Source organism: Osmia lignaria, unplaced genomic scaffold, assembly GCF_051020975.1.
Source record: "Osmia lignaria lignaria isolate PbOS001 unplaced genomic scaffold, iyOsmLign1 scaffold0013, whole genome shotgun sequence".
NCBI classification, from domain to species: domain Eukaryota; kingdom Metazoa; phylum Arthropoda; class Insecta; order Hymenoptera; family Megachilidae; genus Osmia; species Osmia lignaria.
The window spans coordinates 13296174-13320452 of record NW_027478167.1 but is presented as its reverse complement, the minus strand read 5'-3'; positions in this window follow the sequence as shown (position 1 = coordinate 13320452).

Genomic DNA, 24279 nt, shown 5'->3' with positions numbered 1-24279 from the left:
ACTTCCAGCTTAGCTGTGCAGAAGAAGAACAACAAGAAGAAGAAATATCTCGAAATATGTCCGTCAGGCCCCTTCCCTCGAGATAAATCTGCAAATATCTCGGAAACGAAGCGAGCTATGGCAAAATGTTAAGAGACCTTTTTTGTAGAGAATTAAGTTTCCTACTTTTTATGTTGTATGATATTTTTTGATCAGATGCGTAGTTCTCGAGATATATCAAGATATTTAAAAGTTCCGAAGCCGCACCAACATAATAGAGATACAGAAACACCGTGGCCCCTTTCTTTGAGATAACTCTGCACTATTGCGAGCTGCAAATGCCACTTCCAGCTTAGCTGTGCAGAAGAAGAACAACAAGAAGAAGAAATATCTCGAAATATGTCCGTCAGGCCCCTTCCCTTGAGATAAATCTGCAAATATCTCGGAAACGAAACGAGTTATGGCAAAATGTTAAGAGACCTTTTTTGTAGAGAATTATGTTTCCTACAATTTATGTTCTATGATATTTTTTGATCAGAAGCGTAGTTTTCGAGATATATCGAGACATTTAAAAGTTCCGAAGCCGCACCAACATAATAGAGATACAGAAACACCGTGGCCCCTTTCTTCGAGATAACTCTGCACTAGTGCGAGCCGCAAATGCCGCTTCCAGCTTAGCTGTGCAGAAGAAGAACAAGAAGAAGAAGAAATATCTCGAAATATGTCCGTCAGGCCCCTTCCCTCGAGATAAATCTGCAAATATCTCGGAAACGAAGCGAGCTATGGCAAAATGTTAAGAGACCTTTTTTGTAGCGAATTAAGTTTCCTACTATTTATGTTCTATGATATTTTTTGATCAGATGCGTAGTTCTCGAGATATATCAAGATATTTAAAAGTTCCGAAGCCGCACCAACATAATAGAGATACAGAAACACCGTGGCCCCTTTCTTTGAGATAACTCTGCGCTATTGCGAGCTGGAAATGCCACTTCCAGTTTAGCTGTGCAGAAGAAGAACAACAGGAAGAAGAAATATCTCGAAACATGTCCGTCAGGCCCCTTCCCTTGAGATATATCTGCAAATATCTCGGAAACGAAACGAGCTATGGCAAAATGTTAAGAGACCTTTTTTGTAGAGAATTATGTTTCCTACAATTTATGTTCTATGATATTTTTTGATCAGAAGCGTAGTTTTCGAGATATATCAAGATATTTAAAAGTTCCGAAGCCGCACCAACATAATAGAGATACAGAAACACCGTGGCCCCTTTCTTTGAGATAACTCTGCACTATTGCGAGCTGCAAATGCCACTTCCAGCTTAGCTGTGCAGAAGAAGAACAACAAGAAGAAGAAATATCTCGAAATATGTCCGTCAGGCCCCTTCCCTTGAGATAAATCTGCATATATCTCGGAAACGAAGCGAGCTATGGCAAAATGTTAAGAGACCTTTTTGGTAGAGAATTAGGTTTCCTACTTTTTACGTTCTATGATATTTTTTGATCAGATGTGTAGTTCTCGAGATATATCAAGATATTTTAAAGTTCCGAAGCCGCACCAACATAATAGAGATACAGAAACACCGTGGCCCCTTTCTTTGAGATAACTCTGCGCTATTGCGAGCTGGAAATGCCACTTCCAGTTTAGCTGTGCAGAAGAAGAACAACAGGAAGAAGAAATATCTCGAAACATGTCCGTCAGGCCCCTTCCCTTGAGATATATCTGCAAATATCTCGGAAACGAAGCGAGCTATGGCAAAATGTTAAGAGACCTTTTTTGTAGAGAATTAAGTTTCCTACTTTTTATGTTGTATGATATTTTTTGATCAGATGCGTAGTTCTCGAGATATATCAAGATATTTAAAAGTTCCGAAGCCGCACCAACATAATAGAGATACAGAAACACCGTGGCCCCTTTCTTTGAGATAACTCTGCACTATTGCGAGCTGCAAATGCCACTTCCAGCTTAGCTGTGCAGAAGAAGAACAACAAGAAGAAGAAATATCTCGAAATATGTCCGTCAGGCCCCTTCCCTTGAGATAAATCTGCAAATATCTCGGAAACGAAGAGAGCTATGGCAAAATGTTAAGAGACCTTTTTGGTAGAGAATTAAGTTTCCTACTTTTTATGTTCTATGATATTTTTTGATCAGATGCGTTGTTTTCGAGATATATCAAGATATTTAAAAGTTCCGAAGCCGCACCAACATAATAGAGATACAGAAACACCGTGGCCCCTTTCTTTGAGATGACTCTGCACTATTGCGAGCTGCAAATGCCACTTCCAGCTTAGCTGTGCTGAAGAAGAACAACTAGAAGAAGAAATATCTCGAAATATGTCCGTCAGGCCCCTTCCCTTGAGATAAATCTGCAAATATCTCGGAAACGAAGCGAGCTATGGCAAAATGTTTAGAGACTTTATTTGTAGAGAATTAAGTTTCCTACTTTTTACGTTCTATGATATTTTTTGATCAGATGTGTAGTTCTCGAGATATATCAAGATATTTTAAAGTTCCGAAGCCGCACCAACATAATAGAGATACAGAATCACCGTGGCCCCTTTCTTTGAGATAACTCTGCACTAGTGCGAGCCGCAAATGCCACTTCCAGCTTAGCTGTGCAGAAGAAGAACAACAAGAAGAAGAAATATCTCGAAATATGTCCGTCAGGCCCCTTCCCTCGAGATAAATCTGCAAATATCTCGGAAACGAAGCGAGCTATGGCAAAATGTTAAGAGACCTTTTTTGTAGAGAATTAAGTTTCCTACTTTTTATGTTGTATGATATTTTTTGATCAGATGCGTAGTTCTCGAGATATATCAAGATATTTAAAAGTTCCGAAGCCGCACCAACATAATAGAGATACAGAAACACCGTGGCCCCTTTCTTTGAGATAACTCTGCACTATTGCGAGCTGCAAATGCCACTTCCAGCTTAGCTGTGCAGAAGAAGAACAACAAGAAGAAGAAATATCTCGAAATATGTCCGTCAGGCCCCTTCCCTTGAGATAAATCTGCAAATATCTCGGAAACGAAACGAGTTATGGCAAAATGTTAAGAGACCTTTTTTGTAGAGAATTATGTTTCCTACAATTTATGTTCTATGATATTTTTTGATCAGAAGCGTAGTTTTCGAGATATATCGAGACATTTAAAAGTTCCGAAGCCGCACCAACATAATAGAGATACAGAAACACCGTGGCCCCTTTCTTCGAGATAACTCTGCACTAGTGCGAGCCGCAAATGCCGCTTCCAGCTTAGCTGTGCAGAAGAAGAACAAGAAGAAGAAGAAATATCTCGAAATATGTCCGTCAGGCCCCTTCCCTCGAGATAAATCTGCAAATATCTCGGAAACGAAGCGAGCTATGGCAAAATGTTAAGAGACCTTTTTTGTAGCGAATTAAGTTTCCTACTATTTATGTTCTATGATATTTTTTGATCAGATGCGTAGTTCTCGAGATATATCAAGATATTTAAAAGTTCCGAAGCCGCACCAACATAATAGAGATACAGAAACACCGTGGCCCCTTTCTTTGAGATAACTCTGCGCTATTGCGAGCTGGAAATGCCACTTCCAGTTTAGCTGTGCAGAAGAAGAACAACAGGAAGAAGAAATATCTCGAAACATGTCCGTCAGGCCCCTTCCCTTGAGATATATCTGCAAATATCTCGGAAACGAAACGAGCTATGGCAAAATGTTAAGAGACCTTTTTTGTAGAGAATTATGTTTCCTACAATTTATGTTCTATGATATTTTTTGATCAGAAGCGTAGTTTTCGAGATATATCAAGATATTTAAAAGTTCCGAAGCCGCACCAACATAATAGAGATACAGAAACACCGTGGCCCCTTTCTTTGAGATAACTCTGCACTATTGCGAGCTGCAAATGCCACTTCCAGCTTAGCTGTGCAGAAGAAGAACAACAAGAAGAAGAAATATCTCGAAATATGTCCGTCAGGCCCCTTCCCTTGAGATAAATCTGCATATATCTCGGAAACGAAGCGAGCTATGGCAAAATGTTAAGAGACCTTTTTGGTAGAGAATTAGGTTTCCTACTTTTTACGTTCTATGATATTTTTTGATCAGAAGCGTAGTTTTCGAGATATATCGAGACATTTAAAAGTTCCGAAGCCGCACCAACATAATAGAGATACAGAAACACCGTGGCCCCTTTCTTCGAGATAACTCTGCACTAGTGCGAGCCGCAAATGCCGCTTCCAGCTTAGCTGTGCAGAAGAAGAACAAGAAGAAGAAGAAATATCTCGAAATATGTCCGTCAGGCCCCTTCCCTTGAGATAAATCTGCAAATATCTCGGAAACGAAGCGAGCTATGGCAAAATGTTTAGAGACTTTATTTGTAGAGAATTAAGTTTCCTACTTTTTACGTTCTATGATATTTTTTGATCAGATGTGTAGTTCTCGAGATATATCAAGATATTTTAAAGTTCCGAAGCCGCACCAACATAATAGAGATACAGAATCACCGTGGCCCCTTTCTTTGAGATAACTCTGCACTAGTGCGAGCCGCAAATGCCACTTCCAGCTTAGCTGTGCAGAAGAAGAACAACAAGAAGAAGAAATATCTCGAAATATGTCAGTCAGGCCCCTTCCCTCGAGATAAATCTGCAAATATCTCGGAAACGAAGCGAGCTATGGCAAAATGTTAAGAGACCTTTTTTGTAGAGAATTAAGTTTCCTACTTTTTATGTTGTATGATATTTTTTGATCAGATGCGTAGTTCTCGAGATATATCAAGATATTTAAAAGTTCCGAAGCCGCACCAACATAATAGAGATACAGAAACACCGTGGCCCCTTTCTTTGAGATAACTCTGCACTATTGCGAGCTGCAAATGCCACTTCCAGCTTAGCTGTGCAGAAGAAGAACAACAAGAAGAAGAAATATCTCGAAATACGTCCGTCAGGCCCCTTCCCTTGAGATAAATCTGCATATATCTCGGAAACGAAGCGAGCTATGGCCAAATGTTAAGAGACCTTTTTGGTAGAGAATTAAGTTTCCTACTTTTTACGTTCTATGATATTTTTTGATCAGATGTGTAGTTCTCGAGATATATCAAGATATTTTAAAGTTCCGAAGCCGCACCAACATAATAGAGATACAGAAACACCGTGGCCCCTTTCTTTGAGATAACTCTGCACTAGTGCGAGCCGCAAATGCCGCTTCCACTTAGCTGTGCAGAAGAAGAACAACAAGAAGAAGAAATATCTCGAAATATGTCCGTCAGGCCCCTTCCCTCGAGATAAATCTGCAAATATCTCGGAAACGAAGCGAGCTATGGCAAAATGTTAAGAGACCTTTTTGGTAGAGAATTAAGTTTCCTACTTTTTATGTTCTATGATGTTTTTTGATCAGATGCGTTGTTTTCGAGATATATCAAGATATTTAAAAGTTCCGAAGCCGCACCAACATAATAGAGATACAGAAACACTGTGGCCCCTTTCTTTGAGATAACTCTGCACTACTGCGAGCTGCAAATGCCACTTCCAGCTTAGCTGTGCAGAAGAAGAACAACAAGAAGAAGAAATATCTCGAAATATGTCCGTCAGTCCCCTTCCCTTGAGATAAATCTGCAAATATCTCGGAAACGAAGCGAGCTATGGCAAAATGTTAAGAGACCTTTTTTGTAGAGAATTAAATTTCCTACTTTTTATGTTCTATGATATTTTTCGATCAGATGCGTAGTTCTCGAGATATATCAAGATATTTAAAAGTTCCGAAGCCGCACCAACATAATAGAGATACAGAGACACCGTGGCCCCTTTCTTTGAGATAACTCTGCACTATTGCGAGCGGCAAATGCCACTTCCAGCTTAGCTGTGCAGGAGAAGAACAACAAGAAGAAGAAATATCTCGAAATATGTCCGTCAGGCCCCTTCCCTTGAGATAAATCTGCAAATATCTCAGAAACGAAGCGAGCTATGACAAAATGTTAAGAGACCTTTTTTGTAGAGAATTATGTTCCCTACAATTTACGTTCTATGATATTTTTTGATCAGAAGCGTAGTTTTCGAGATATATCGAGATATTTAAAAGATCCGAAGCCGCACCAACATAATAGAGATACAGAAACACCGTGGCCCCTTTCTTTGAGATAACTCTGCACTATTGCGACCTGCAAATGCCACTTCCAGCTTAGCTGTGCAGAAGAAGAACAACAAGAAGAAGAAATATCTCGAAATATGTCCGTCAGGCCCCTTCCCTTGAGATAAATCTGCAAATATCTCGGAAACGAAGCGAGCTATGGCAAAATGTTAAGAGACCTTTTTTGTAGAGAATTATGTTTCCTACTTTTCATGTTCAATGATATTTTTCGATCAGATGCGTAGTTCTCGAGATATATCAAGATATTTAAAAGATCCGAAGCCGCACCAACATAATAGAGATACAGAAACACCGTGGCCCCTTTCTTTGTGATAACTCTGCACTATTGCGACCTGCAAATGCCACTTCCAGCTTAGCTGTGCAGAAGAAGAACAACAAGAAGAAGAAATATCTCGAAATATGTCCGTCAGGCCCCTTCCCTTGAGATAAATCTGCAAATATCTCGGAAACGAAGCGAGCTATAGCAAAATGTTAAGAGACCTTTTTTGTAGAGAATTAAGTTTCCTACTTTTTATGTTCTATGATATTTTTTGATCAGATGCGTAGTTCTCGAGATATATCAAGATATTTAAAAGTTCCGAAGCCGCACCAACATAATAGAGATACAGAGACACCGTGGCCCCTTTCTTTGAGATAACTCTGCACTATTGCGAGCGGCAAATGCCACTTCCAGCTTAGCTGTGCAGGAGAAGAACAACAAGAAGAAGAAATATCTCGAAATATGTCCGTCAGGCCCCTTCCCTTGAGATAAATCTGCAAATATCTCAGAAACGAAGCGAGCTATGGCAAAATGTTAAGAGACCTTTTTTGTAGAGAATTAAGTTTTCTACTTTTTATGTTCTATGATATTTTTCGATCAGATGCGTAGTTCTCGAGATATATCAAGATATTTAAAAGTTCCGAAGCCGCACTAACATAATAGAGATACAGAAACACCGTGGCCCCTTTCTTTGAGATAACTCTGCACTATTGCGACCTGCAAATGCCACTTCCAGCTTAGCTGTGCAGAAGAAGAACAAGAAGAAGAAGAAATATCTCGAAATATGTCCGTCAGACCCCTTCCCTTGAGATAAATCTGCAAATATCTCGGAAACGAAGTGAGCTATGGCAAAATGTTAAGAGACCTTTTTTATCGAGAATTAAGTTTCCCACTTTTTATGTTCTATGATATTTTTTGATCAGATGCGTAGTTCTCGAGATATATCAAGATATTTAAAAGTTCCGAAGCCGCAACCAACATAATAGAGATACAGAAACACTGTGGCCCCTTTCTTTGAGATAACTCTGCACTACTGCGAGCTGCAAATGCCACTTCCAGCTTAGCTGTGCAGAAGAAGAACAACAAGAAGAAGAAATATCTCGAAATATGTCCGTCAGGCCCCTTCCCTCGAGATAAATCTGCAAATATCTCGGAAACGAAGCGAGCTATGGCAAAATGTTAAGAGACCTTTTTGGTAGAGAATTAAGTTTCCTACTTTTTATGTTCTATGATATTTTTTGATCAGATGCGTTGTTTTCGAGATATATCAAGATATTTAAAAGTTCCGAAGCCGCACCAACATAATAGAGATACAGAAACACCGTGGCCCCTTTCTTTGAGATAACTCTGCACTATTGCGAGCTGCAAATGCCACTTCCAGCTTAGCTGTGCTGAAGAAGAACAACTAGAAGAAGAAATATCTCGAAATATGTCCGTCAGGCCCCTTCCCTTGAGATAAATCTGCAAATATCTCGGAAACGAAGCGAGCTATGGCAAAACATTAAGAGACCTTTTTTGTAGAGAATTATGTTCCCTACAATTTATGTTGTATGATATTTTTTGATCAGAAGCGTAGTTTTCGAGATATATCGAGATATTTAATAGTTCCGAAGCCGCACCAACATAATAGAGATACAGAAACACCGTGGCCCCTTTCTTCGGGATAACTCTGCACTATTGCGAGCTGGAAATGCCACTTCCAGTTTAGCTGTGCAGAAGAAGAACAACAAGAAGAAGAAATATCCCGAAATATGTCCGTCAGGACCCTTCCCTTGAGGTAAATCTGCAAATATCTCGGAAACGAAGCGAGCTATGGCAAAATGTTAAGAGACCTTTTTTGTAGGGAATTATGTTTCCTACAATTTATGTTGTATGATATTTTTTGATCAGAAGCGTAGTTTTCGAGATATATGGAGATATTTAAAAGTTCCGAAGCGGCACCAACATAATAGAGATACAGAAACACCGTGGCCCCTTTCTTTGAGGTAACTCTGCACTATTGCGAGCTGCAAATGCCACTTCCAGCTTAGCTGTGCAGAAGAAGAACAACAAGAAGAAGAAATATCTCGAAATATGTCCGTCAGGCCCCTTCCCTTGAGATAAATCTGCAAATATCTCGGAAACGAAGCGAGCTATGGCAAAATGTTAAGAGACCTTTTTTGTAGAGAATTAAGTTTCCCACTTTATATGTTCTATGATATTTTTTGATCAGATGCGTAGTTCTCGAGATATATCAAGATATTTAAAAGTTCCGAAGCCGCACCAACATAATAGAGATACAGAAACACTGTGGCCCCTTTCTTTGAGATAACTCTGCACTACTGCGAGCTGCAAATGCCACTTCCAGCTTAGCTGTGCAGAAGAAGAACAACAAGAAGAAGAAATATCTCGAAATATGTCCGTCAGTCCCCTTCCCTTGAGATATATCTGCAAATATCTCGGAAACGAAGCGAGCTATGGCAAAATGTTAAGAGACGTTTTTTGTAGAGAATTAAGTTTCCCACTTTATATGTTCTATGATATTTTTTGATCAGAAGCGTAGTTTTCGAGATATATCGAGATATTTAAAAGATCCGAAGCCGCACCAACATAATAGAGATACAGAAACACCGTGGCCCCTTTCTTTGAGATAACTCTGCACTATTGCGAGCTGGAAATGCCACTTCCAGTTTAGCTGTGCAGGAGAAGAACAACAAGAAGAAGAAACATCTCGAAATATGTCCGTCAGGACCCTTCCCTTGAGATAAATCCGCAAATATCTCGGAAACGAAGCGAGCTATGGCAAAACGTTAAGAGACCTTGTTTGTAGAGAATTATGTTTCCTACAATTTATGTTCTATGATATTTTTTGATCAGAAGCGTAGTTTTCGAGATATATCGAGATATTTAAAAGTTCCGAAGCCGCAACCAACATAATAGAGATACAGAAACACTGTGGCCCCTTTCTTTGAGATAACTCTGCACTATTGCGACCTGCAAATGCCACTTCCAGCTTAGCTGTGCAGAAGAAGAACAACAAGAAGAAGAAATATCTCGAAATATGTCCGTCAGGCCCCTTCCCTTGAGATAAATCTGCAAATATCTCGGAAACGAAGCGAGCTATGGCAAAATGTTAAGAGACCTTTTTTGTAGAGAATTATGTTTCCTACTTTTCATGTTCAATGATATTTTTCGATCAGATGCGTAGTTCTCGAGATATATCAAGATATTTAAAAGATCCGAAGCCGCACCAACATAATAGAGATACAGAAACACCGTGGCCCCTTTCTTTGTGATAACTCTGCACTATTGCGACCTGCAAATGCCACTTCCAGCTTAGCTGTGCAGAAGAAGAACAACAAGAAGAAGAAATATCTCGAAATATGTCCGTCAGGCCCCTTCCCTTGAGATAAATCTGCAAATATCTCGGAAACGAAGCGAGCTATGGCAAAATGTTAAGAGACCTTTTTTGTAGAGAATTAAGTTTCCTACTTTTTATGTTCTATGATATTTTTCGATCAGATGCGTAGTTCTCGAGATATATCAAGATATTTAAAAGTTCCGAAGCCGCACCAACATAATAGAGATACAGAAACACCGTGGCCCCTTTCTTTGAGACAACTCCGCGCTATTGCGAGCTGCAAATGCCACTTCGAGCGTAGCTGTGCAGAAGAAGAACAACAAGAAGAAGAAATATCTCGAAATATGTCCGTCAGACCCCTTCCCTTGAGATAAATCTGCAAATATCTCGGAAACGAAGCGAGCTATGGCAAAATGTTAAGAGACCTTTTTTGTAGAGAATTATGTTCCCTACAATTTACGTTCTATGATATTTTTTGATCAGAAGCGTAGTTTTCGAGATATATCGAGATATTTAAAAGATCCGAAGCCGCACCAACATAATAGAGATACAGAAACACCGTGGCCCCTTTCTTTGAGATAACTCTGCACTATTGCGAGCTGCAAATGCCACTTCCAGCTTAGCTGTGCTGAAGAAGAACAACTAGAAGAAGAAATATCTCGAAATATGTCCGTCAGGCCCCTTCCCTTGAGATAAATCTGCAAATATCTCGGAAACGAAGCGAGCTATGGCAAAATGTTTAGAGACGTTATTTGTAGAGAATTAAGTTTCCTACTTTTTCCGTTCTATGATATTTTTTGATCAGATGTGTAGTTCTCGAGAAATATCAAGATATTTAAAAGATCCGAAGCCGCACCAACATAATAGAGATACAGAGACACCGTGGCCCCTTTCTTTGTGATAACTCTGCACTATTGCGACCTGCAAATGCCACTTCCAGCTTAGCTGTGCAGAAGAAGAACAACAAGAAGAAGAAATATCTCGAAATATGTCCGTCAGGCCCCTTCCCTTGAGATAAATCTGCAAATATCTCGGAAACGAAGCGAGCTATAGCAAAATGTTAAGAGTCCTTTTTTGTAGAGAATTAAGTTTTCTACTTTTTATGTTCTATGATATTTTTCGATCAGATGCGTAGTTCTCGAGATATATCAAGATATTTAAAAGTTCCGAAGCCGCACTAACATAATAGAGATACAGAAACACCGTGGCCCCTTTCTTTGAGATAACTCTGCACTATTGCGACCTGCAAATGCCACTTCCAGCTTAGCTGTGCAGAAGAAGAACAAGAAGAAGAAGAAATATCTCGAAATATGTCCGTCAGACCCCTTCCCTTGAGATAAATCTGCAAATATCTCGGAAACGAAGTGAGCTATGGCAAAATGTTAAGAGACCTTTTTTATCGAGAATTAAGTTTCCCACTTTTTATGTTCTATGATATTTTTTGATCAGATGCGTAGTTCTCGAGATATATCAAGATATTTAAAAGTTCCGAAGCCGCAACCAACATAATAGAGATACAGAAACACTGTGGCCCCTTTCTTTGAGATAACTCTGCACTACTGCGAGCTGCAAATGCCACTTCCAGCTTAGCTGTGCAGAAGAAGAACAACAAGAAGAAGAAATATCCCGAAATATGTCCGTCAGGACCCTTCCCTTGAGATAAATCTGCAAATATCTCGGAAGCGAAGCGAGCTATGGCAAAATGTTAAGAGACCTTTTTTGTAGAGAATTATGTTTCCTACAATTTATGTTCTATGATATTTCTTGATCAGAAGCGTAGTTTTCGAGATATATCGAGATATTTAATAGTTCCGAAGCCGCACCAACATAATAGAGATACAGAAACACCGTGTCCCCTTTCTTCGGGATAACTCTGCACTATTGCGAGCTGGAAATGCCACTTCCAGTTTAGCTGTGCTGAAGAAGAACAACAAGAAGAAGAAATATCTCGAAATATGTCCGTCAGGACCCTTCCCTTGAGATAAATCTGCAAATATCTCGGAAACGAAGCGAGCTATGGCAAAACATTAAGAGACCTTTTTTGTAGAGAATTATGTTCCCTACAATTTATGTTGTATGATATTTTTTGATCAGAAGCGTAGTTTTCGAGATATATCGAGATATTTAATAGTTCCGAAGCGGCACCAACATAATAGAGATACAGAAACACCGTGGCCCCTTTCTTCGGGATAACTCTGCACTATTGCGAGCTGGAAATGCCACTTCCAGTTTAGCTGTGCAGAAGAAGAACAACAAGAAGAAGAAATATCCCGAAATATGTCCGTCAGGACCCTTCCCTTGAGGTAAATCTGCAAATATCTCGGAAACGAAGCGAGCTATGGCAAAATGTTAAGAGACCTTTTTTGTAGGGAATTATGTTTCCTACAATTTATGTTCTATGATATTTTTTGATCAGAAGCGTAGTTTTCGAGATATATGGAGATATTTAAAAGTTCCGAAGCGGCACCAACATAATAGAGATACAGAAACACCGTGGCCCCTTTCTTTGAGGTAACTCTGCACTATTGCGAGCTGCAAATGCCACTTCCAGCTTAGCTGTGCAGAAGAAGAACAACAAGAAGAAGAAATATCTCGAAATATGTCCGTCAGGCCCCTTCCCTTGAGATAAATCTGCAAATATCTCGGAAACGAAGCGAGCTATGGCAAAATGTTAAGAGACCTTTTTTGTAGAGAATTAAGTTTCCCACTTTATATGTTCTATGATATTTTTTGATCAGATGCGTAGTTCTCGAGATATATCAAGATATTTAAAAGTTCCGAAGCCGCACCAACATAATAGAGATACAGAAACACTGTGGCCCCTTTCTTTGAGATAACTCTGCACTACTGCGAGCTGCAAATGCCACTTCCAGCTTAGCTGTGCAGAAGAAGAACAACAAGAAGAAGAAATATCTCGAAATATGTCCGTCAGTCCCCTTCCCTTGAGATATATCTGCAAATATCTCGGAAACGAAGCGAGCTATGGCAAAATGTTAAGAGACGTTTTTTGTAGAGAATTAAGTTTCCCACTTTATATGTTCTATGATATTTTTTGATCAGAAGCGTAGTTTTCGAGATATATCGAGATATTTAAAAGATCCGAAGCCGCACCAACATAATAGAGATACAGAAACACCGTGGCCCCTTTCTTTGAGATAACTCTGCACTATTGCGAGCTGGAAATGCCACTTCCAGTTTAGCTGTGCAGGAGAAGAACAACAAGAAGAAGAAACATCTCGAAATATGTCCGTCAGGACCCTTCCCTTGAGATAAATCCGCAAATATCTCGGAAACGAAGCGAGCTATGGCAAAACGTTAAGAGACCTTGTTTGTAGAGAATTATGTTTCCTACAATTTATGTTCTATGATATTTTTTGATCAGAAGCGTAGTTTTCGAGATATATCGAGATATTTAAAAGTTCCGAAGCCGCAACCAACATAATAGAGATACAGAAACACTGTGGCCCCTTTCTTTGAGATAACTCTGCACTATTGCGACCTGCAAATGCCACTTCCAGCTTAGCTGTGCAGAAGAAGAACAACAAGAAGAAGAAATATCTCGAAATATGTCCGTCAGGCCCCTTCCCTTGAGATAAATCTGCAAATATCTCGGAAACGAAGCGAGCTATGGCAAAATGTTAAGAGACCTTTTTTGTAGAGAATTATGTTTCCTACTTTTCATGTTCAATGATATTTTTCGATCAGATGCGTAGTTCTCGAGATATATCAAGATATTTAAAAGATCCGAAGCCGCACCAACATAATAGAGATACAGAAACACCGTGGCCCCTTTCTTTGTGATAACTCTGCACTATTGCGACCTGCAAATGCCACTTCCAGCTTAGCTGTGCAGAAGAAGAACAACAAGAAGAAGAAATATCTCGAAATATGTCCGTCAGGCCCCTTCCCTTGAGATAAATCTGCAAATATCTCGGAAACGAAGCGAGCTATGGCAAAATGTTAAGAGACCTTTTTTGTAGAGAATTAAGTTTCCTACTTTTTATGTTCTATGATATTTTTCGATCAGATGCGTAGTTCTCGAGATATATCAAGATATTTAAAAGTTCCGAAGCCGCACCAACATAATAGAGATACAGAAACACCGTGGCCCCTTTCTTTGAGATAACTCCGCGCTATTGCGAGCTGCAAATGCCACTTCGAGCGTAGCTGTGCAGAAGAAGAACAACAAGAAGAAGAAATATCTCGAAATATGTCCGTCAGACCCCTTCCCTTGAGATAAATCTGCAAATATCTCGGAAACGAAGCGAGCTATGGCAAAATGTTAAGAGACCTTTTTTGTAGAGAATTATGTTCCCTACAATTTACGTTCTATGATATTTTTTGATCAGAAGCGTAGTTTTCGAGATATATCGAGATATTTAAAAGATCCGAAGCCGCACCAACATAATAGAGATACAGAAACACCGTGGCCCCTTTCTTTGAGATAACTCTGCACTATTGCGAGCTGCAAATGCCACTTCCAGCTTAGCTGTGCTGAAGAAGAACAACTAGAAGAAGAAATATCTCGAAATATGTCCGTCAGGCCCCTTCCCTTGAGATAAATCTGCAAATATCTCGGAAACGAAGCGAGCTATGGCAAAATGTTTAGAGACTTTATTTGTAGAGAATTAAGTTTCCTACTTTTTACGTTCTATGATATTTTTTGATCAGATGTGTAGTTCTCGAGAAATATCAAGATATTTAAAAGTTCCGAAGCCGCACCAACATAATAGAGATACAGAAACACTGTGGCCCCTTTCTTTGAGATAACTCTGCACTACTGCGAGCTGCAAATGCCACTTCCAGCTTAGCTGTGCAGAAGAAGAACAACAAGAAGAAGAAATATCTCGAAATATGTCCGTCAGGCCCCTTCCCTTGAGATAAATCTGCAAATATCTCGGAAACGAAGCGAGCTATGGCAAAATGTTAAGAGACCTTTTTTGTAGAGAATTATGTTTCCTACTTTTCATGTTCAATGATATTTTTCGATCAGATGCGTAGTTCTCGAGATATATCAAGATATTTAAAAGATCCGAAGCCGCACCAACATAATAGAGATACAGAAACACCGTGGCCCCTTTCTTTGTGATAACTCTGCACTATTGCGACCTGCAAATGCCACTTCCAGCTTAGCTGTGCAGAAGAAGAACAACAAGAAGAAGAAATATCTCGAAATATGTCCGTCAGGCCCCTTCCCTTGAGATAAATCTTCAAATATCTCGGAAACGAAGCGAGCTATGGCAAAATGTTAAGAGACCTTTTTTGTAGAGAATTAAGTTTCCTACTTTTTATGTTCTATGATATTTTTCGATCAGATGCGTAGTTCTCGAGATATATCAAGATATTTAAAAGTTCCGAAGCCGCACCAACATAATAGAGATACAGAAACACCGTGGCCCCTTTCTTTGAGATAACTCCGCGCTATTGCGAGCTGCAAATGCCACTTCGAGCGTAGCTGTGCAGAAGAAGAACAACAAGAAGAAGAAATATCTCGAAATATGTCCGTCAGACCCCTTCCCTTGAGATAAATCTGCAAATATCTCGGAAACGAAGCGAGCTATGGCAAAATGTTAAGAGACCTTTTTTGTAGAGAATTATGTTCCCTACAATTTACGTTCTATGATATTTTTTGATCAGAAGCGTAGTTTTCGAGATATATCGAGATATTTAAAAGATCCGAAGCCGCACCAACATAATAGAGATACAGAAACACCGTGGCCCCTTTCTTTGAGATAACTCTGCACTATTGCGACCTGCAAATGCCACTTCCAGCTTAGCTGTGCAGAAGAAGAAGAACAAGAAGAAGAAATATCTCGAAATATGTCCGTCAGTCCCCTTCCCTTGAGATAAATCTGCAAATATCTCGGAAACGAAGCGAGCTATGGCAAAATGTTAAGAGACCTTTTTTGTAGAGAATTAAGTTTCCTACTTTTTATGTTCTATGATATTTTTCGATCAGATGCGTAGTTCTCGAGATATATCAAGATATTTAAAAGTTCCGAAGCCGCACCAACATAATAGAGATACAGAAACACCGTGGCCCCTTTCTTCGGGATAACTCTGCACTATTGCGAGCTGGAAATGCCACTTTCAGCTTAGCTGTGCAGAAGAAGAACAACAAGAAGAAGAAATATCTCGAAATATGTCCGTCAGGCCCCTTCCCTTGAGATAAATCTGCAAATATCTCGGAAACGAAGCGAGCTATGGCAAAATGTTAAGAGACCTTTTTTGTAGAGAATTAAGTTTCCCACTTTTTATGTTCTATGATATTTTTTGATCAGATACGTAGTTCTCGAGATATATCAAGATATTTAAAAGTTCCGAAGCCGCACCAACATAATAGAGATACAGAAACACTGTGGCCCCTTTCTTTGAGATAACTCTGCACTACTGCCAGCTGCAAATGCCACTTCCAGCTTAGCTGTGCAGAAGAAGAACAACAAGAAGAAGAAATATCTCGAAATATGTCCGTCAGGCCCCTTCCCTTGAGATAAATCTGCAAATATCTCGGAAACGAAGCGAGCTATGGCAAAATGTTATGAGACCTTTTTTGTAGAGAATTAAGTTTCCTACTTTTTATGTTCTATGATATTTTTTGATCAGATGCGTAGTTCTCGAGATATATCAAGATATTTAAAAGTTCCGAAGCCGCACCAACATAATAGAGATACAGAAACACCGTGGCCCCTTTCTTTGAGATAACTCTGCACTATTGCGAGCTGCAAATGCCACTTCCAGCTTGGCTGTGCAGGAGAAGAACAACAAGAAGAAGAAATATCCCGAAATATGTCCGTCAGGACCCTTCCTTTGAGATAAATCTGCAAATATCTCGGAAACGAAGCGAGCTATGGCAAAATGTTAAGAGACCTTTTTTGTAGTGAATTATGTTTCCTACAATTTATGTTCTATGATATTTTTTGATCAGAAGCGTAGTTTTCGAGATATAGCGAGATATTTAAAAGTTCCGAAGCCGCACCAACATAATAGAGATACAGAAACACCGTGGACCCTTACTTCGGGATAACTCTGCACTATTGCGAGCTGGAAATGCCACTTCCAGTTTAGCTGTGCAGGAGAAGAACAACAAGAAGAAGAAACATCTCGAAATATGTCCGTCAGGACCCTTCCCTTGAGATAAATCCGCAAATATCTCGGAAACGAAGCGAGCTATGGCAAAACGTTAAGAGACCTTGTTTGTAGAGAATTATGTTTCCTACAATTTATGTTCTATGATATTTTTTGATCAGAAGCGTAGTTTTCGAGATATATCGAGATATTTAAAAGTTCCGAAGCCGCACCAACATAATAGAGATACAGAAACACCGTGGCCCCTTTCTTTGAGATAACTCTGCACTATTGCGAGCTGCAAATGCCACTTCCAGCTTAGCTGTGCAGAAGAAGAACAACAAGAAGAAGAAATATCTCGAAATATGTCCGTCAGGCCCCTTCCCTTGAAATAAATCTGCAAATATCTCGGAAACGAAGCGAGCTATGGCAAAATGTTAAGAGACCTTTTTTGTAGAGAATTAAGTTTCCTACTTTTTATGTTCTATGATATTTTTTGATCAGATGCGTAGTTCTCGAGATGTATCAAGATATTTAAAAGTTCCGAAGCCGCACCAACATAATAGAGATACAGAAACACCGTGGCCCCTTTCTTTGAGATAACTCTGCACTATTGCGACCTGCAAATGCCACTTCCAGCTTAGCTGTGCAGAAGAAGAACAACAAGAAGAAGAAATATCTCGAAATATGTCCGTCAGATCCCTTCCCTTGAGATAAATCTGCAAATATCTCGGAAACGAAGCGAGCTATGGCAAAATGTTAAGAGACCTTTTTTGTAGAGAATTAAGTTTCCTACTTTTTATGTTCTATGATATTTTTTGATCAGATGCGTAGTTCTCGAGATATATCAAGATATTTAAAAGTTCCGAAGCCGCACCAACATAATAGAGATACAGAAACACCGTGGCCCCTTTCTTTGAGATAACTCTGCACTATTGCGAGCTGCAAATGCCACTTCCAGCTTAGCTGTGCAGAAGAAGAACAACAAGAAGAAGAAGTATCTCGAAATATGTCCGTCAGGCCCGTTCCCTTGAGATAAATCTGCAAATATCTCGGAAACGAAGCGAGCTATGGCAAAATGTTAAGAGACCTTTTTTGTAGAGAATTAAATTTCCTACTTTTTATGTTCAATGATATTTCTCGATCAGATGCGTAGTTCTCGAGATATATCAAGATATTTAAAAGTTCCGAAGCCGCACCAACATAATAGAGATACAGAAATACCGTGGCCCCTTTCTTTGAGATAACTCTGCACTATTGCGAGCTGGAAATGCCACTTCCAGTTTAGCTGTGCAGAAGAAGAACAACAAGAAGAAGAAATATCCCGAAATATGTCCGTCAGGACCCTTCCTTTGAGATAAATCTGCAAATATCTCGGAAACGAAGCGAGCTATGGCAAAATGTTAAGAGACCTTTTTTGTAGAGAATTATGTTTCCTACAATTTATGTTCTATGATATTTTTTGATCAGAAGCGTAGTTTTCGAGATATAGCGAGATATTTAAAAGTTCCGAAGCCGCACCAACATAATAGAGATACAGAAACACCGTGGCCCCTTACTTCGGGATAACTCTGCACTATTGCGAGCTGGAAATGCCACTTCCAGTTTAGCTGTGCTGGAGAAGAACAACAAGAAGAAGAAACATCTCGAAATATGTCCGTCAGGACCCTTCCCTTGAGATAAATCCGCAAATATCTCGGAAACGAAGCGAGCTATGGCAAAACGTTAAGAGACCTTGTTTGTAGAGAATTATGTTTCCTACAATTTATGTTCTATGATATTTTTTGATCAGAAGCGTAGTTTTCGAGATATAGCGAGATATTTAAAAGTTCCGAAGCCGCACCAACATAATAGAGATACAGAAACACCGTGGACCCTTACTTCGGGATAACTCTGCACTATTGCGAGCTGGAAATGCCACTTCCAGTTTAGCTGTGCAGGAGAAGAACAACAAGAAGAAGAAACATCTCGAAATATGTCCGTCAGGACCCTTCCCTTGAGATAAATCCGCAAATATCTCGGAAACGAAGCGAGCTATGGCAAAACGTTAAGAGACCTTGTTTGTAGAGAATTATGTTTCCTACAATTTATGTTCTATGATATTTTTTGATCAGAAGCGTAGTTTTCGAGATATATCGAGATATTTAAAAGTTCCGAAGCCGCAACCAACATAATAGAGATACAGAAACACTGTGGCCCCTTTCTTTGAGATAACTCTGCACTACTGCGAGCTGCAAATGCCACTTCCAGCTTAGCTGTGCAGAAGAAGAACAACAAGAAGAAGAAATATCTCGAAATATGTCCGTCAGTCCCCTTCCCTTGAGATAAATCTGCAAATATCTCGGAAACGAAGCGAGCTATGGCAAAATGTTAAGAGACCTTTTTTGTAGAGAATTAAGTTTTCTACTTTTTATGTTCTATGATATTTTTTGATCAGATGCGTAGTTCTCGAGATATATCAAGATATTTAAAAGTTCCGAAGCCGCACCAACATAATAGAGATACAGAAACACCGTGGCCCCTTTCTTTGAGATAACTCTGCACTATTGCGAGCTGCAAATGCCACTTCCAGCTTAGCTGTGCAGAAGAAGAACAACAAGAAGAAGAAGTATCTCGAAATATGTCCGTCAGGCCCGTTCCCTTGAGATAAATCTGCAAATATCTCGGAAACGAAGCGAGCTATGGCAAAATGTTAAGAGACCTTTTTTGTAGAGAATTAAATTTCCTACTTTTTATGTTCAATGATATTTTTCGATCAGATGCGTAGTTCTCGAGATATATCAAGATATTTAAAAGTTCCGAAGCCGCACCAACATAATAGAGATACAGAAATACCGTGGCCCCTTTCTTTGAGATAACTCTGCACTATTGCGAGCTGGAAATGCCACTTCCAGTTTAGCTGTGCAGAAGAAGAACAACAAGAAGAAGAAATATCCCGAAATATGTCCGTCAGGACCCTTCCTTTGAGATAAATGTGCAAATATCTCGGAAACGAAGCGAGCTATGGCAAAATGTTAAGAGACCTTTTTTGTAGAGAATTATGTTTCCTACAATTTATGTTCTATGATATTTTTTGATCAGAAGCGTAGTTTTCGAGATATAGCGAGATATTTAAAAGTTCCGAAGCCGCACCAACATAATAGAGATACAGAAACACCGTGGCCCCTTACTTCGGGATAACTCTGCACTATTGCGAGCTGGAAATGCCACTTCCAGTTTAGCTGTGCAGGAGAAGAACAACAAGAAGAAGAGACATCTCGAAATATGTCCGTCAGGACCCTTCCCTTGAGATAAATCCGCAAATATCTCGGAAACGAAGCGAGCTATGGCAAAACGTTAAGAGACCTTGTTTGTAGAGAATTATGTTTCCTACAATTTATGTTCTATGATATTTTTTGATCAGAAGCGTAGTTTTCGAGATATATCGAGATATTTAAAAGTTCCGAAGCCGCACCAACATAATAGAGATACAGAAACACCGTGGCCCCTTTCTTTGACATAACTCTGCACTATTGCGAGCTGCAAATGCCACTTCCAGCTCAGCTGTGCAGAAGAAGAACAACAAGAAGAAGAAATATCTCGAAATATGTCCGTCAGGCCCCTTCCCTTGAGATAAATCTGCAAATATCTCGGAAACGAAGCGAGCTATGGCAAAATGTTAAGAGACCTTTTTTGTAGAGAATTAAGTTTCCTACTTTTTATGTTCTATGATATTTTTTGATCAGATGCGTAGTTCTCGAGATATATCAAGATATTTAAAAGTTCCGAAGCCGCACCAACATAATAGAGATACAGAAACACCGTGGCCCCTTTCTTTGAGATAACTCTGCACTATTGCGAGCTGCAAATGCCACTTCCAGCTTAGCTGTGCAGAAGAAGAACAACAAGAAGAAGAAATATCCCGAAATATGTCCGTCAGGACCCTTCCTTTGAGATAAATCTGCAAATATCTCGGAAACGAAGCGAGCTATGGCAAAATGTTAAGAGACCTTTTTTGTAGAGAATTATGTTTCCTACAATTTATGTTCTATGATATTTTTTGATCAGAAGCGTAGTTTTCGAGATATAGCGAGATATTTAAAAGTTCCGAAGCCGCACCAACATAATAGAGATACAGAAACACCGTGGACCCTTACTTCGGGATAACTCTGCACTATTGCGAGCTGGAAATGCCACTTCCAGTTTAGCTGTGCAGGAGAAGAACAACAAGAAGAAGAAACATCTCGAAATATGTCCGTCAGGACCCTTCCCTTGAGATAAATCCGCAAATATCTCGGAAACGAAGCGAGCTATGGCAAAATGTTAAGAGACCTTTTTTATAGAGAATTAAGTTTCCTACTTTTTATGTTCAATGATATTTTTTGATCAGATGCGTAGTTCTCGAGATATATCAAGATATTTAAAAGTTCCGAAGCCGCAACCAACATAATAGAGATACAGAAACACTGTGGCCCCTTTCTTTGAGATAACTCTGCACTACTGCGAGCTGCAAATGCCACTTCCAGCTTAGCTGTGCAGAAGAAGAACAACAAGAAAAAGAAATATCTCGAAATATGTCCGTCAGGACCCTTCCCTTGAGATAAATCCGCAAATATCTCGGAAACGAAGCGAGCTATGGCAAAACGTTAAGAGACCTTGTTTGTAGAGAATTATGTTTCCTACAATTTATGTTCTATGATATTTTTTGATCAGAAGCGTAGTTTTCGAGATATATCGAGATATTTAAAAGTTCCGAAGCCGCAACCAACATAATAGAGATACAGAAACACTGTGGCCCCTTTCTTTGAGATAACTCTGCACTACTGCGAGCTGCAAATGCCACTTCCAGCTTAGCTGTGCAGAAGAAGAACAACAAGAAGAAGAAATATCTCGAAATATGTCCGTCAGTCCCCTTCCCTTGAGATAAATCTGCAAATATCTCGGAAACGAAGCGAGCTATGGCAAAATGTTAAGAGACCTTTTTTGTAGAGAATTAAGTTTCCTACTTTTTATGTTCTATGATATTTTTCGATCAGATGCGTAGTTCTCGAGATATATCAAGATATTTAAAAGTTCCGAAGCCGCACCAACATAATAGAGATACAGAAACACCGTGGCCCCTTTCTTTGAGATAACTCTGCACTATTGCGAGCTGGAAATGCCACTTCCAGTTTAGCTGTGCAGAAGAAGAACAACAAGAAGAAGAAATATCTCGAAACATGTCCGTCAGGCCCCTTCCCTTGAGATAAATCTGCAAATATCTCGGAAACGAAGCGAGCTATGGCAAAATGTTAAGAGACCTTTTTTGTAGAGAATTAAGTTTCCTACTTTTTATGTTCTATGATATTTTTTGATCAGATGCGTAGTTCTCGAGATATATCAAGATATTTAAAAGTTCCGAAGCCGCACCAACATAATAGAGATACAGAAACACCGTGGCCCCTTTCTTTGAGATAACTCTGCACTATTGCGAGCTGCAAATGCCACTTCCAGCTTAGATGTGCAGGAGAAGAACAACAAGAAGAAGAAATATCTCGAAATATGTCCGTCAGGCCCCTTCCCTTGAGATAAATCTGCAAATATCTCAGAAACGAAGCGAGCTATGGCAAAATGTTAAGAGACCTTTTTTGTAGAGAATTAAGTTTCCTACTTTTTATGTTCTATGATATTTTTCGATCAGATGCGTAGTTCTCGAGATATATCAAGATATTTAAAAGTTCCGAAGCCGCACCAGCATAATAGAGATACAGAAACACCGTGGCCCCTTTCTTTGAGATAACTCTGCACTATTGCGAGCTGCAAATGCCACTTCCAGCTTAGCTGTGCAGAAGAAGAAGAACAAGAAGAAGAAATATCTCGAAATAGGTCCGTCCGGCCCCTTCCCTTGAGATAAATCTGCAAATATCTCGGAAACGAAGCGAGCTATGGCAAAATGTTACGAGACCTTTTTTGTAGAGAATTAAGTCTCCTACTTTTTATGTTCAATGATATTTTTTGATCAGATGCGTAGTTCTCAAGATATATCGAGATATTTAAAAGATCCGAAGCCGCACAAACATAATAGAGATACAGAAACACCGTGGCCCCTTTCTTTGAGATAACTCTGCACTATTGCGACCTGCAATTGCCACTTCCAGCTTAGCTGTGCAGAAGAAGAACAACAAGAAGAAGAAATATCTCGAAATATGTCCGTCAGACCCCTTCCCTTGAGATAAATCTGCAAATATCTCGGAAACGAAGCGAGCTATGGCAAAATGTTAAGAGACCTTTTTTGTAGAGAATTAAGTTTCCTACTTTTTATGTTCTATGATATTTTTTGATCAGAAGCGTAGTTATCGAGATATAGCGAGATATTTAAAAGTTCCGAAGCCGCACCAACATAATAGAGATACAGAAACACCGTGGCCCCTTACTTCGGGATAACTCTGCACTATTGCGAGCTGGAAATGCCACTTCCAGTTTAGCTGTGCAGGAGAAGAACAACAAGAAGAAGAAACATCTCGAAATATGTCCGTCAGGACCCTTCCCTTGAGATAAATCTGCAAATATCTCGGAAACGAAGCGAGCTATGGCAAAATGTTAAGAGACCTTTTTTGTAGAGAATTATGTTTCCTACAATTTATGTTTTATGATATTTTTTGATCAGAAGCGTAGTTTTCGAGATATAGCGAGATATTTAAAAGTTCCGAAGCCGCACCAACATAATAGAGATACAGAAACACCGTGGACCCTTACTTCGGGATAACTCTGCACTATTGCGAGCTGGAAATGCCACTTCCAGTTTAGCTGTGCAGGAGAAGAACAACAAGAAGAAGAAACATCTCGAAATATGTCCGTCAGGACCCTTCCCTTGAGATAAATCCGCAAATATCTCGGAAACGAAGCGAGCTATGGCAAAACGTTAAGAGACCTAGTTTGTAGAGAATTATGTTTCCTACAATTTATGTTCTATGATATTTTTTGATCAGAAGCGTAGTTTTCGAGATATATCGAGATATTTAAAAGTTCCGAAGCCGCACCAACATAATAGAGATACAGAAACACCGTGGCCCCTTTCTTTGAGATAACTCTGCACTATTGCGAGCTGCAAATGCCACTTCCAGCTTAGCTGTGCAGAAGAAGAACAACAAGAAGAAGAAATATCTCGAAATATGTCCGTCAGGCCCCTTCCCTTGAGATAAATCTGCAAATATCTCTGAAACGAAGCGAGCTATGGCAAAATGTTAAGAGACCTTTTTTGTAGAGAATTAAGTTTCCTACTTTTTATGTTCTATGATATTTTTTGATCAGATGCGTAGTTCTCGAGATGTATCAAGATATTTAAAAGTTCCGAAGCCGCACCAACATAATAGAGATACAGAAACACCGTGGCCCCTTTCTTTGAGATAACTCTGCACTATTGCGACCTGCAAATGCCACTTCCAGCTTAGCTGTGCAGAAGAAGAACAACAAGAAGAAGAAATATCTCGAAATATGTCCGTCAGATCCCTTCCCTTGAGATAAATCTGCAAATATCTCGGAAACGAAGTGAGCTATGGCA